Source organism: Chiloscyllium punctatum, chromosome 28 (genome assembly GCF_047496795.1).
Source record: "Chiloscyllium punctatum isolate Juve2018m chromosome 28, sChiPun1.3, whole genome shotgun sequence".
NCBI lineage: Eukaryota > Metazoa > Chordata > Chondrichthyes > Orectolobiformes > Hemiscylliidae > Chiloscyllium > Chiloscyllium punctatum.
In genome coordinates, this window is record NC_092766.1 from 14,128,580 (window position 1) to 14,144,291 (window position 15,712).

A 15,712-nucleotide genomic window follows, 5' to 3' on the forward strand; every position below is an offset into this window, starting at 1 on the left:
ATTCTTAATATTTACAGTAGTTAATTTTTCCATATAATAATTTGGAGGTGTGCTTCATATTTACCATAATGATATCTTGCATGTAGATGAAGTGATTTATTAATTTGTATACTCATTTTCAATATTTACAGTCATTACATTTTCTATATAAAAGAGGTGATTTATTAATTTTGGAGATGTGCATCCTTAATATTTACAATAATATTTTGCATGTAAATGAAGTGTTTTATTAATTTTAATATTCATTCTTAATATTTACAGTCACTATGTTCTACATGTAAGTGAAGTGATTTATTAATTTGGAAGGGCATTTTTAATATTTACAATAATGATATTTTGCATGTAAATAAAGTCCATTTATCACTTTTTAAATGTGCATTCTTGATATTTGCAAAAGTAATATGTTTCATAGAAATGAAGTGACTTATTAATTTGGAGGTGTGCATTCTTAATATTTGCTTTGGTAATACTTTCCATTAGATGAAGCATTTTATTGATTCGGAGATGCGCATTCCTTATATTTTCAACAATAATATTTTGCCTATAAATGAAGTGATTTATTAATTTGGAGGTATACATTCTTAATATTTGGAATAGTAATATTTTGCATGTAAATGAAGTGATTTATTGATTTGGAGTGTATAATTTATGTTTTCAACAATAATATTTTGCCTATAAATGAAGTGATTTATTAATTTGGAGGTATACATTCTTAATATTTGGAATAGTAATATTTTGCAAGTAAATGAAGTGATTTATTAATTGTTAAATCTGCATTTTTAATATTTGCAGCAGTAACATGTCATATAAATGAAGTGATTTAATACTTTGGAGGTGTGCACTCTTAATATTTGCTTTGGGAATATTTTGTATGTAAATGAAGTGACTTTTTGATTTGGAGTGTATTATTTGTTTTCAACAATAATATTTTGCATATACAATAGTATTTACAATCGTAAAATGCTACATGCAAATGAGTTATATTAGTTTGGAGGCATGGATTCTTAATATTTACAACAGTAACATGTTACATGCAAATGAAGTGATTTATTAATTTGGAGATGTGCATTCTTAATATTTGCAATCTTAATGTTTTGCATATAAATGAAGTGATTTATTAATTTGGAGATGTGTGTTCTTCAAAACTGCAATATTTTGAAAGTAAACAAAGTGATTTAATAATTTGGATATTCATTTTTAATATTTACAGTTATATTTTCCATATAAATGAAGCAATTCAATAATTTGGAGGTATACTTAATATTTACAAGAGAGCTCTTGCATGTAAATGAAGTGAGCTATTAATTTTTAAATGTGCATTCTTAATAGTTGCAATTGTAGTATTTTGCATATAAATAGTGATTTATTCATTTGGAGGGGCATTCTTAATATTTACAATAATGATAATTTGCATGTAAATAAAGTAATTTATTAATTTTTAAATGTACCTTCTCAATATTTGCAATAGTAATATGTTGCATATAAATAGTCATTTATTAATTTGGAGGTGTTTCATATTAAACATTTTACTGATAGCTCAAAGCAAGCGGGGAGTATTGCAGTCCTGGCGCAGAGATGATGTCACAATTGAAGGGTTGGATACAGAAAATGGATACATTGAAAACATTGCACAGTAAACGCCACGTGACACTGTTTAAGCTCTATCAGAGGCCCTGGCACCTCTAAGTAACAAGGCGATGGTGGTATAGTGGTGAGCATAGCTGCCTTCCAAGCAGTTGACCCGGGTTCGATTCCCGGCCATCGCAGTGTGTTTTTTTTGTTTCCCTCCAAGTTTATTTTTTTTCTTTCACCAATGACGCCTTAAAACCTTTTGCAATCGCCTCCGACAGGTGCAATCGTTTAATCGCGAACGGGTTGCAATTTTAAAAATGTCTGCGAGGTGTGATTTTGTCGAGGAGTGTGGCTGGACGTGGTGGGCGGAGGGGGGGGGGGGGGGTGCAGTTCCAGAGTCTGAGCAGTAGGAGGCGCACTGCCTGGTGTCTCAGCTTCCGGGTTGGTGAAAGACAACGTGCGTTCGTTCGTTTAGCAATTCGCTGTCTTCTTTTCGTTAACCCAGACCTGCTCAAAGCTTTGCAATCGTGGATTTGCAAACGTCTCCGCATATTTTAAAGATCGCTGGAGCTGATTTTGAAATAATGACTGCATTATTCAGTAATTCGTTTCTGCTAACATCTTGCCCAAGTTTGCAGTGCTTTCACCCTGAGAAAATGATTTGCATTCATTTTGATTTCTTGTGAGAAATTGAGTGGAAGGCAAATAGGAGGGTTTTAACAGCATAAGGCAGCTGGACGCAGTAGAAAGGGCAGAAACTATTCCCAGAGGATTGAGATTTAAACTGATTCTCAGTGTCCCCACATCCACCACTTCCTCGGGAAGTTCATTCCACACGCGAACCACCTTTTTAAGATTTAGAGATGTTGTACAAAGTTAAAAAATCACGCACAACACCAGGTTAAAGTCCAACAGGTTTAATTCGAAGCACACTGATGAAGGAGCGTCACTCCGAAAGCTAGTGCTTCCAATTGAACCTGTTAGATTATAACCTGGTGTTGGGTGATTTTTAACTTTGTCCACCCCAGTCCAACACCGGCATCTCCAAATCATGACTGTTGGACTATAACCTGGTTTTGTGTGATTTTTAACTATGTCCTTTTAAAATCTCTCTCCTCTCGCCTTAAAAATATGACCCCCCCAGTTTTGAAAGCCCCCACCCAAGGGAAAAGACACCTACCATTAATTCTATTTATACCCCTCTTGGTTTAATAAACTTCTATAATCTTGTCTCTCTACCTTCAACTCTCCAGTGAAAGGAGTTCCTGCCTTTCTTTATAACTCAAACCTTCCATTCCCAGCAACATCCTGGTAAACTTCTGAACCCTCTCCAGCTTGATAATGTCCTTCCTATAAGTGTGACTAGAATAGACAATAGACAACAGACAATAGACAATAGGTGCAGGAGTAGGCCATTCTGCCCTTCGAGCCTGCACCTCCATTCAATATGATCATGGCTGATCATCCTTAATCAGTATCCTGTTCCTGCCTTATCTCCATAACCTTTGATTCCACTATCCTTGAGAGCTCTGTCCAACTCTTTCTTAAATGAATCCAGAGACTGGGCCTCCACTGCCCTCTGGGTCAGAGCATTCCACACAGCCACCACTCTTTGGGTGAAGACGTTTCTCCTCATCTCTGTCCTAAATGGTCTACCCCGTATTTTTAAGCTGTGTCCTCTGGTTCGGCATTCACCCATCAGCGGAAATATGTTTCCTGCCTCCAGAGTGTCCAAACCTTTAATAATCTTATATGTCTCAATCAGATCCCCTCTCAGTCTTCTAAACTCAAGGGTATACAAGCCCAGTCACTCCAGTCTTTCAGCGTAAGGTAGTCCCGCCATTCCAGGAATTGACCTCGTGAACCTACGCTGCACTCCCTCAATAGCCAGAATATCTTTCCTCAAATTTGGAGACCAGAACTGCACACAGTATTCCAGGTGTGGTCTCACCAGGGCTGCAGAAGAACCTCTTGCTTCTATACTCAATCCCTCTTGTTATGAAGACCAGCATGCTATTAGCCTTCTTCACTACCTGCTGTACCTGCATGCTTACCTTCATTGACTGGTGTACAAGAACACCCAGATCTCTCTGTACTGCCCCTTTACCTAAATTGATTCCATTGAGATAGTAATCTGCCTTCCTATTCTTGCCACCAAAGTGGATAACCATACATTTATCCACATTAAACTACATCTGCCATGCACCTGACCACTCACCTAACCTGTCCAGGTCACCCTGTAATCTCCTAACATCCTCCTCACATTTCACCCTGCCACCCAGCTTAGTATCATCAGCAAATTTGCTAATGTTATTACTAATCCCATCCTCTATATCATTAACATATATTGTAAAAGCTGCGGTCCCAGCACTAATCCCTGCGGTACCCCACTGGTCACTGCTTGCCATTCCAAAATGGAGCCGTTTATCACTACTCTTTGCTTCCTATCAGCCAACCAACTTTCAATCCAAGTTAGTACTTTGCCCCTAATACTATGTGCCCTAATTTTGCTCACTAACCTCCTATGTGGGACTTTATCAAAAGCTTTCTGAAAGTCCAGGTACACTCCATCTACTGGATCTCCCTCGTCCATCTTCAGAGTTACATCCTCGAAAAATTCCAGAAGATTAGTCAAGCATGATTTTCCCTTCATAAATCCATGCTGACTCTGACCTATCCTGTTACTACTATCCAGATGTGTCATAATTTCATCCTTTATAATAGATTCCAGCATCTTTCCCACCACTGAGGTCAGATTAACTGGTCTATAATTTTCTGCTTTCTCTCTCCCACCTTTCTTAAAAAGTGGTACAACATTAGCCACCCTCCAATCTGCAGGAACTGATCCCGAATCTATCGAACACTGGAAAATAATCACCAACGCATCCACGATTTCCCGAGCCACCTCCTTCAGTACCCTGGGATGTAGACCATCAGGCCCTGGGGACTTATCAACCTTCAGACCTAACAGTCTCTCCAACACCAATTCCTGGCAAATAAAAATTCCCTTAAGTTCAGGTCCTTCAGCCACTGTTACCTCAGGGAGATTGCTTGTGTCTTCCCCAGTGAACACAGATCTGAAGTACCAATTCAATTCTTCTGCCATTTCTTTATTCCCCGTAGTATATTCCCCTGTTTCTGTCTTCAAGAGCCCAATTTTAGTCTTGTTACTTAGGTAATGTTATTTAGATTCCCTACAGCGTGGAAACAGGCCCTTCGGCCCGACCAGTCCACACCGACCCTCTGAAGAGTAACCCACCCAGACCCATTTCCCTCTGACTAATGCACCTAACACTATGGGCAACTTAGCATGGCCAATTCATCCTGACCTGCACATCTTTGGATTGTGGGAGGAAACCGGAGCACCTGGAGGAAACCCACGCAGACACGGGGAGGATGTGCAAACTCCACACAGACAGTTGCCAGAAGCTGGAATATGGGGATTAATATAATGATATCGTGGTAAGTAAATTAATGAGTGTTAAGCATGGTATGCTATGATATAGGGAAATGTAGATTAATGAGGATTAAATATAGTCTTCATACTATAGTTATGGAAAGGCGGTTATAGCTGATGTGGGGAGGTGGGTCTATTAAGGTATATGGGCCATGGCATTAATATGACAGAGCCATTGGTGAAGATAGAAAGAACACAAGGCCATTCAGCCCCTCTGTGCTGTTCTACCTTTCAATGAGACTGTCTGATCTATGGCCTAACTCCATATCCCTCAATACCTTAGCTTAACAAAAACAGATTGATCTCAGATTTAAAACTAACAACTGATCTACAGCTTGAGGTTTATGGAGAGATTATTGAGTACAGTATTGGGATGTGATGTTACAGCTGTCCAATACATTGGTAATGCCACTTTCGGAATACTGCGTATAACTCTGGTCACCTTGCTGTAGGAAGGATGTTATTAAACTGGAAAGGGTACAGAAAAAGATTTACAAGGATGTTACTGAGACTGGAAGGTTTGAGTAGTGAAGGAGAGGCTGGATAGGCTTGGAACTGTTTTCCTTGGAGCGTCGGAGGCTGAGGGGTGACCATGTAGAGGTTTATAAAATCATAAAGGGGCATGGATAGGATAAGTAGACAAAGTCTCTTCCCTGGGAAATGAGGGAGTCCAGAACTAGAGGGGCATAGGTTTAAGGTGAGAGGGGAACGAGTTAAACAGGACCTAAGGGGCTACAGAGGGTGGTACGTGTATGGAACGAGCTGCCAGAGGAAGTGGTGGAGGCTGGTACAATGACAACATTTAAAAGGCATCTGGATGATACATGAATAGAAAGGGTTGAGAAGGACATGGGACAAACACAGGCAAATGGGACTAGCTCAGTTTAGGAGCCTGGTCGGCATGGATACGTTGGGCCGAAGAGCCTGTATCAATAACTGGGGCTCCTAGCAGAGATACTTGCATCATCCGTCGCTACAGCTGAGGTGCCTGAGGAAGGGAGGGTGATGAATATAGAGTATAGAATGTTACAGCGCAGTACAGGCCCTTTGGCCCTCGATGTTGCGTCGGCCTGTGAAATTAATCTGATGCCCATCTAACCTACACTGTTCCATTATTATCCATATGTATGTCCAATGCCCTTAACATCAGCGAGCCTACTCCTGTTCCAGGCAGGCCGTTCTACGCCCCTACAGCTCTGAGTAAGGAAACTACCCTGCCATCTGTCCTATATCTATCACCCCTCAATTTAAAGCAATGTCCCCTCGTGCTAGCCGTCATCATCTGAGGAAAAAGGCTCTCCCTGTCCGCCCTATCTAACCCTCTGATTATCTTGGTATCTCTCTATTAAGTCACCTCTCAACCTTCTTCTCTCCAATGAAAACAGCCTCAAGTCCCTCAGCCTTTCCTCGTAAGACCTTCCCTCCAGACCAGGCCACATCCTGGTAAATCTCCTCGGAACCCATGCCAAAGCTTCCACACCCTTCCCGTAATGCGGTGACCAGAACTATGATGTTGTGCCTTGATTTAAGAAAAACTTTTAAGGAAACCCTGGAAACTGTAGATTTGTTAGTCTTACATCATTGGAGGGTAAGTTGCTGGAGGGGATTGTGAAAGCTAGAATCTACATTGATTTGGAGAGGCAAGGACTGATGAGGGATAGTCAGTGAGGCTTTGTGTGAGGGAAATCATGTCTCACAAACTTGATTTGAGTTATTTGAGGATATAACCAAAAAGATTGATGAGGGCAGAGCCATCGATATTGTTCACACGGACTTTAGTGAAGCCTTTGACAATGGTAGAGTCATTAGTAAAGTTAAATCACATGGGATTCAGGGCGAGCTTGCCACTTGGATACAAAATTGGCTTAACGGCAGGAGACAGGGGGTGGAGGGTTGTTTTTTTGAACTGGAGGCCTGTGACCAGCCATGGTTTCAGGTTTGGTGCTGGATGCAAAGTTCTTTGTCATTTATATAAATGATTTGGATGTGAATATAGGAGGCAACGGTTAGTAAGTTTGCAGACAACACCAAAATTGATGGAATAGTGGACAGTGAAGAAGGTTATCTGACTGATCTTGGTCAATTGGGTCAATGGGCTGAGGAGTGGCAGATGGAGTTTAATTTGGATAAATGCGAGGTGTTGCATTTTGGTAAAACAAACAGGACTTATACAATTAACGATAGGGCTTTGGGTAATGTTGAAAAATGTGGTGCTGGAAAAACACAGCAGGACAGGCAACGTCCGAGGAGCAGGAGAATCGACATTTCATAAACTTCCTGAAGAAGGGTTTATGCCCGAAATGTCGATTCTCCTGCTCCTCGGATGCTGCCTGGCCTGCTGTGTTTTTCCAGCACCACATTTTTCAACTCTGGTCTCCAGCATCTGCAAGTCCTCACTTTCTCCTCGGGTAATGTTGTAGAACAGAGGGGTTCAGGTACATAATTCTTTGAAAGTTTGTGTTGCAGGTAGACTGGATGGTGAAGAAGGTGTTTAGCACGCTTGCCTTCATGGCTCAGAGTTTTGAGTAGAGGCGTTGGGACGTTGAGGTTATACGATATGTTGGTGAGACCTTTACTGGGTACTGGGTGCTGTTTTGGGTGCCCTTTTATAGGAAGGAGAAGGTTCAGAAGGGATTTACCAGGATATTGCCAGAAATGGAGGATTTGACTTATAAGGAGAGGGTTGGGATTTTTTTCCCTGGAGTGTAGGAGGTTGAAGCTTATAGAGGTTTATAAAATCATGAGCGGGGGGGCACAGATAAGGTGAATAGCAACAGCCTTTTCCCTAGGGTGGGGGAGTTCAAAACTAAGGGCATATGTTTAAGGTGAGAGGAGGAGAGGAGAAAGATTTAAAAGGGATGGGGGGGGGGGCAGGGCGGAGAGGGGAACAGAGAAACAGAGAGAGAGAGAGAATGTGGTCAATCTTTTCACACAGAGGGTGGTTTGCGTGGGGAATGAACTTCCCGAGGAAGTGGTGAGTACAGATAAAGTTACGACATTTAAAAGATATCTGAATAGATACCTGGATAGGAAAGGTTTCGAGGGGACATGGGCCAAATGCTGGTAAGTGGTACAGGTTCAGTTTGGGAAACGTGGTCAGCACGGACAAAGTTGGGCTGAAGGGTCTGTTTCCACGCCGTTCTGACCCACAACCCCACCCATTGCTCCTTGACCCCACCTTTCCCCGTGAACGTTCCCCTTCTGATTCCCACCTTTTGGAAGTTCTTGTTGAATCCGCTCCCAGGTCACAACAACTCGCTGGGAGAAGGGAACAAAATCTGCTCATCCCGTCCTCTGGCCCTTTTCAACGGAACCTCTTCAATCTTTGACCTCTGGGTGAAAACTGAAATCCTCCTCTCCCCTCAAACGTTTTCACTTGAAATCCATGCCCACCCCCAACATCTCCCAAATGACTGATATCTCACCCGCCGTCCAGGGTTCCACAAAATCATGCATACCGCCCTCAAATCTCCCCTGGCCTCCTACAACCCCAGAACTCCCCCCTTCTCCAATCCTCCATCATAGCTATGGTGAGGAGATGCCAGTGTTGGAGTGGGGTGTACAAAGTTAAAAATCACACCACACCAGGTTATAGTCCAACAGGTTTAATTGGAAGCACTAGCTTTCGGAGCGCTGCTCCTTCATCAGGTGATTGTGGAGCACACAATTGTAAGACACAGAATTTACAGCAAAAGTTTACAGTGTGATGTAGCTGAAATTATACATTGGAAAATACCTCGATTGTTTGTTAAGTCTCTCATCTATTGGAATGACCCTGATAGTTTCACTTCTTTCAGATGTAAATCACAAAACCTTTTTAAAAAAGTTACATTGAAAAATGTATTGCTGGAAAAGCGCAGCAGGTCAGGCAGCATCCAAGGAGCAGGAGAATCGATGTTTCGGGCATAAGCCCTTCTTCAGGAGTGAGGAGGGTGTACCAAGCGGGCTGAGATAAAAGGTAGGGAGGAGGGACTTGGCAGAGGGGGCGTTGGGAATGCGATAGGTGGAAGGAGGTTAAGGTGAGGGTGATAGGCCGGAGAGGGGGAGGGGGCAGAGAGGTCAGGAAGAAGATTGCAGGTCAAGAAGGCGGTGCTGAGATCGAGGGTTGGGACTGAGATAAGGTGGGGGGGAGGGGAAATGAGGAAGCTGGAGAAATCTGCATTCATCCCCTGTGGTTGGAGGGTTCCTAGGTGGAAGGTGAGGCGCTCTTCCTCCAGGCGTCGTGTTGCCAGGGTCTGGCGATGGAGGAGGCCAAGGACCTGCATGTCATTGGCAGAGTGGGAGGGGGGAGTTAAAGTGTTCCGCCACGGGGCGGTTGGGTTGGTTGGTGCGGGTGTCCCAGAGGTGTTCCCTGAAACGTTCCACAAGTAGGCAGCCTGTCTCCCCAATATAGAGGAGGCCACATCGGGTGCAGCGGATGCAGTAAATGATGTGTGTGGAGGTGCAGGTGAATTTCTGATGGATATGGAAGGATCCCTTGGGGCCTTGGAGGGAAGTGAGGGGGGAGGTGTGGGCGCAAGTTTTGCATTTCTTGCAGTTGCAGGGGAAGATGCCGGGAGTGGAGGTTGGGTTGGTGGGGGGTGTGGACCTGACAAGGGAGTCGCGGAGGGAGTGGTCTTTCTGGAATGCTGATAGGGGTGGGGAGGGAAATATATCCCTGGTGGTGGGGTCCGTTTGGAGGTGGCGGAAATGACGAAGGATGATATGATATATCAAGAGGTTGGTGGGGTGGGAGGTGAGGACCAGTGGGGTTCTGTCCTAGTGGCGATTGGAGGGTCGGGGCTCAAGGGCGGAGGAGCTGGAAGTGGAAGAGATGTGGTGGAGAGCATCATCGACTATGTCTGGGGAAAATTGAGGTCTTTGAAGAAGGAGGCATCTGGGTTGTTTGGTATTGGAATTAGTTCTCCTGGGAGCAGATGCGGCGGAAGCGAAGGAATTGGGAATGTGGGATGGCGTTTTTACAGGGGGCAGGGTGGGAGGAGGTGTAGTCTAGGTAGGTGTGGGAGTCGGTTGGTTAATAGTAAATGTCCGCGTTGAGCCGGTCGCCCAAGATAGAAATGGAGAGGTCTAGGAAGGGCAGGGAGGAGTCTGAGACGGTCCAGGTAAATTTGAGGTCGGGGTGGAAGGTGTTAGTAAAGTGGATGAACTGTTCAACCTCCTCGTGGGAGCACGAGGCAGCGCCGATACAGTCATCGATGTAGTGGAGGAAAAGGTGGGGGGGGGGGGTGCCAGTGTAGCTGTGGAAGATGGACTGTTCCACATATCCTACGAAGAGGCAGGCATAGCTGGGGCCCATGTGGGTGCCCATGGCTACTCCTTTGGTTTGGAGGGAGTGGGAGGATTGGAAAGAGAAGAGTGAGGACCAGTTCAGTCGGTCGAAGGAGGGTGTCAGTGGAAGGGTACTGGTTGGTTCGGTGGGAAAGGAAGAAGCAGAGGGCTTTGAGTCCTTCGTGATGGGGATGGAGGTGTATAGGGACCGGATGTCCATGGTGAAGATAAGGCGTTGTGGACCAGGGAAGCGAAAATCATGGAGGAGGTGGAGGGCGTGGGTGGTGTCCCGAACGTAGGTGGGGAGTTCTTGGACTAAGGGGGACAGGACCGTGTCGAGGTATGCAGAGATGAGTTCGGTGGGGCAGGAGCAGGCTGAGACAATGGGTCGGCCGGGGCAGTCAGGTTTGTGGATTTTGGGCAGGAGGTAGAAACGGGCGGTGTGGGGTTGTGGGACTATGAGGTTGGAGGAGGTGGTTGGGTGATCCCCTGAGGTGATGAGGTTATGGATGGTCTGGGAGATGATGGTTTGGTGGGGGGAGGTGGGGTCATGGTCAAGGGGGCAGTAGGAGGAGGTGTCCGCAAGCTGGCGTTTAGCTGGTGTAAAGATCGGTGCGCCAACCTACCACAAGGGTGTGCCTCCCTTGTCTGCCGGTTTGATAGTGAGGTTGGGGTTGGAGCAGAGGGAGTGGAGGGCTGCACGTTGTGAGGGTGAGAGGTTGGACTGGGTGAGAGGGGGGGACAGGTTGCTTTTCCAGGAACACATTTTCCAGCTCTGATCTCCAGCATCTGCAATCCTCACTTTCTCCTAAAAAAAGTCATATTCTCAGGTTAACTGTAACAATTGATGCCCAGATAATGTGTTGAAGGTGTTAGCCCCCTGTGTGCTGTTGACTGTGCCATAATGTTTAGACTGATTCTAACCTAAAAAGTGATTTAACAGGGGGCAAACACCTTCAACACATTATATGGCTGACACCAACTGTTAGAGTTAACCTGAGAATGTAACTTTTTAAAAAAAGTTTTGTGATTTACATATGGAAGAAGTGAAACTATCGGGGTCATTCTAACAGATGAAAGACTCAACGGACAATCAATGTATAAATTCAGTTTCATCACACTAAACTTTTGCTATAAATTCTGTGCTTTACAATTGTGTCCTCCACAACCACCTGATGAAGGAGCGACGCTCCGAAAACTAGTGCTTCCAATTAAACCTGTTGGACTATAACCTGGTGTTGTGTGATTTTCAACTTTCTACACCCCAGTCCAACACTGGCATCTCCAAATCATGACGACTATCGACACCATTAACTGCCGACTTAAAAGTGGAGAGGATCTCCAAGAATATCGACACAGACATCAAGTTGCTTCAGAAATGCAGGCAAACAGGAAACATCCCTAAAGGATTACGGATCGTGAACCCACTCAAGTTGACCTACAACACATTCTGGATTAGTGGTGCTGGAAGATCACAGCAGTTCAGGCAGCATCCAAGAGGCTTCGAAATCGACGTTTCGGGCAAAAGCCCTTCATCAGGAATAAAGGCAGTGAGTCTGAAGAGTGGAGAGATAAGCTAGAGGAGGGTGGGGGTGGGGAGAGAGTAGCATAGAGTACAATGGGTGAGTGGGGGAGGGGATGAAGGTGATAGGTCAGGGAGGAGAGGGTGGAGTGGATAGGTGGAAAAGGAGATAGGCAGGTCGGACAAGTCCGGACAAGTCATGGGGACAGTTACTGAGCTGGAAGTTTGGAACTAGGGTGAGGTGGGGGAAGGGGAAATGAGGAAACTGTTGAAGTCCACATTGATGCCCTGGGGTTGAAGTGTTCCGAGGCGGAAGATGAGGCGTTCTTCCTCCAGGTGTCTGGTGGTGAGGGAGCGGCGGCGAAGGAGGCCCAGGACCTCCATGTCCTCGGCAGAGTGGGAGGGGGAGTTGAAATGTTGGGCCACGGGGCGGTTTGGTTGATTGGTGCGGGTGTCCCGGAGATGTTCCCTAAAGCGCTCTGCTCGGAGGCGCCCAGTCTCCCCAATGTAGAGGAGACCGCATCGGGGAGCAACGGATACAATCAATGATATTAGTGGATGTGCAGGTAAAACTTTGATGGATGTGGAAGGCTCCTTCAGGGCCTTGGATAACACAGACTACGCAGAGAAACGTCGCCACCGCACCTCGCGCAAACTCCTCGATCACCTCGTGCGCTGACTCTACAGCTGGTGCCACAACCTGGAAGTTCCGATGGAGTCCACACTCTCAGCCTGTGCTCAGGATACAGCAGTACAATTACGGGACATTGCCAAACAGACAAAGTGACAAAACCACACCACGTACATGCAAACCAACTGGAGAAACTCGGCATTCTCACCAGTAGTAGCGAAGCCCACCCTGGCACCACAGTGAATAACATTATCACTGTGGGGAAGTCGATGGTCAACTTATCGGACCACACCCTGCCACTGGAAGAGATTGAAGTTGTGAGCAGGGGTCTCAATTTTTTTGCCCCACCACCAAAATGGACCCCTTGGTTCTTGCAGCAGACACGGAGGAGTTCATCAGACGAATGAGACTCCGGGAATTCTTTCAAGGTGCCAGCAGGGATCCCACTGATGAACTGGAACAGTCATCACAGGGATGTGTAGAGGAGCAACCGAAGAAGGTGTCAACTTGGAGCCCACCGGAGGGCCGCGGCCCTGCGTGCTCAAACCGCCAGGAAATATATAAATGCCAGGTTCGTCAGCCGTACCCACAAGGGAGAGCAGAACATCACCCGTTCACAACGCAAGACCATCCAGGCTCTCAGAACCAATCACAACGTTGTCATCAAACCAGCAGGTAAAGGAGGAGCCATTGTCGTTCAGAATAGAACAGATTACTCCAAGGAAGTGGACCGACAACCGAACAACCAGGAACACTACAGGCAACTACCAGCTGATCCGACCAAAGAGCACACCCGTGAACTAAACACATTGATCAGGACTTTGGATCCAGTCCTTCAGAGTTCCCTACGCGCTCTCGTGCCACGTACGTCTGATGTAGGCAACTTCTACTGCCTTCCAAAGGTACACAAAGCCAACACACCGGGACGTCCCATCGTGTCGGGACCCTGTGTGAGAACCTCTCTGACTAAGTCGAAGACATCTTGAAACCCATTGTCCAGAGGATCCCCAACTTCTGTCGCGACACTACGGATTTCTTACAGAAACTCATGGACGAGTCGAACCGGGAACATTCCTCGTCACAATGGACGTTTCCGCACTCTACACCAGCACCCCCCACAAGGATGGCATCGCGGCAACAGCCTCAGTACTCAACACCAACAGCTGCCAGTCTCCAAACGCCATCCTACAACTCATCCACTTTATCCTCGAGCACAACGTCTTCACCTTCGACAATGAGTTCTTCATCCTGACACATGGAACAGCCATGGGGACCAAATTTGCACCTAACATGCCATCATCTTCATGCACAGGTTCGAACAAGACTTCTTCTCTATGCAGGACCTCATTATACACCAGGTACATTGACGACATTTTCTTCCTCTGGACCCATGGCGAGGGGTCACTGATAAAACGACAGTGATATTAACAAGTTTCATCCCACCATCAAACTCACCATGGACTATCTGTCTCATTCTTAGACACATGCATCTCCATCAAGGACAGACACCTCAGCACCACACTCTACAGCAAACCCACAGACAACCTCACAATGCTACACTTCTCCAGCTTCCACCCAAAACATATTAAAAAGGCTGAGAACTGGCAGATGGAGTTTAATTCAGATAAATACGAGGGGCTGCATTTTGGGAAAGCAAATCTTAGCAGGACTTATACACTAAATGGTAAGGTCCTAGGGAGTGTTGCTGAACAAAGAGACCTTGGAGTGCAGGTTCATAGCTCCTTGAAAGTGGAGTCACAGGTCGATAGGACAGTGAAGAAGGCGTTTGGTATGCTTTCCTTTATTGGTCAGAGTATTGAGTACAGGAGTTGGGGAGGTCATGTTGCGGCTGTACAGGACATTGGTTAGGCCACTGTTGGAATATTGCGTGCAATTCTGGTCTCCCTCCTATCGGAAAGATGATGTGAAACTTGAAAGGGTTCAGAAAAGATTTACAAGGATGTTGCCAGGGTTGGAGGATCTGAGCTACAGGGAGAGGCTGAACAGGCTGGGGCTGTTTTCCCTGGAGCGTCGGAGGCTGAGGGGTGACCTTATAGAGGTTTACAAAATCATGAGGGGCATGGATAGGATAAATAGACAAAGTCTTTTCCCTGGGGACGGGGAGTCCAGAACTAGAGGGCATAGGTTTAGGGCGAGAGGGGAAAGACATAAAAGAGACCTAAGGGGCAATGTTTTCACACAGAGGGTGGTACGTGTATGGAATGAGCTGCCAGAGGATGTGGTGGAGGCTGGTACAATTACAATATTTAAGAGGCATTTGGATGTGTATATAAATAGGAAGGGTTTGGAGGGATATGGGCCAAGTGCTGGCGGGTGGGATTAGATTGGGTTGGGATATCTGGTCAGCATGGACAGGTTGGACCGAAGGGTCTGTTTCCACGCTGTACATCTCTATGACTCTAAAACAGCCATTCCCTATGGACAAGCCCTATGCGTACACCGGATCTGCTCAGATGAGGAACGTGACGGGCACCTGGAAGTACTGAGGGATGCCCTCATAAGAACGGGGTACGATGCCCAAATCATCGACCAACAGTTCCGACGTGCCACAGCAAGGAACCCGTAATGACCCCCTCAGGAGACAGACCCGTGCTGCAACCGACAGGGTACCCTTCGTTGTTCAGTATTTCCCAGGAGCTGAAAAGTTACGTCATGTTCTTCGTGATCTGTAACACGTTATCACTGAGGATAAGCACCTCGCCAAGACCTTCCCCACCCCTCCAATTCTCACCTTCAAACAACCACCAAACCTCAAACAGATCATTGTTCGTAGCAAACCTCCTGCTCTCAGGACAACTCCATACAACCCTGTCACGGTAGGCGCTGCAAGACGTGTCAGAATGTGGACATGGATACCGCCATTACAGGTGGGGACACCTCCCACCATGTACGTGGCAGGTACCCATGTGACTCAGCCAACATTGTCTATCTTATACGTTGCAGGCAAGGATGCCCGGAGGCATGGGACATTGGGGAAACCGAGCAAAGGCTACGACAAGGGAAGAATGGGCACCGCACAACAATCAACAGACAGGAGGGTTCCCTCCCAGTTGGGCAACACTTCAGTGGTCAAGGATGTTTGACCTCAGACCTTCGGGTGACCATCCTCCAAGGTGGACTTCGGGACAGGCAGCAGAGAAAAGTGGTCGAGCAGAGGCTGATAGCTAAGTTCCATACCCACAGGGAGGGCCTCAACCAGGACCTTGGGTTCATGTCACATTACAGGTGATCACCATTGCAC

The 15,712-nt window shown here is 46.1% G+C and overlaps 1 non-coding gene across 1 annotated transcript; it reads left to right on the forward strand.

The window, feature by feature from the left end:
- The first annotated feature begins 1,694 nt into the window (after positions 1 to 1,694).
- On the forward strand, positions 1,695 to 1,766 carry trnag-ucc (transfer RNA glycine (anticodon UCC)). The gene has a single exon. It is a non-coding gene; the product is annotated as a tRNA-Gly (tRNA).
- Positions 1,767 to 15,712: the final 13,946 nt, after the last annotated feature.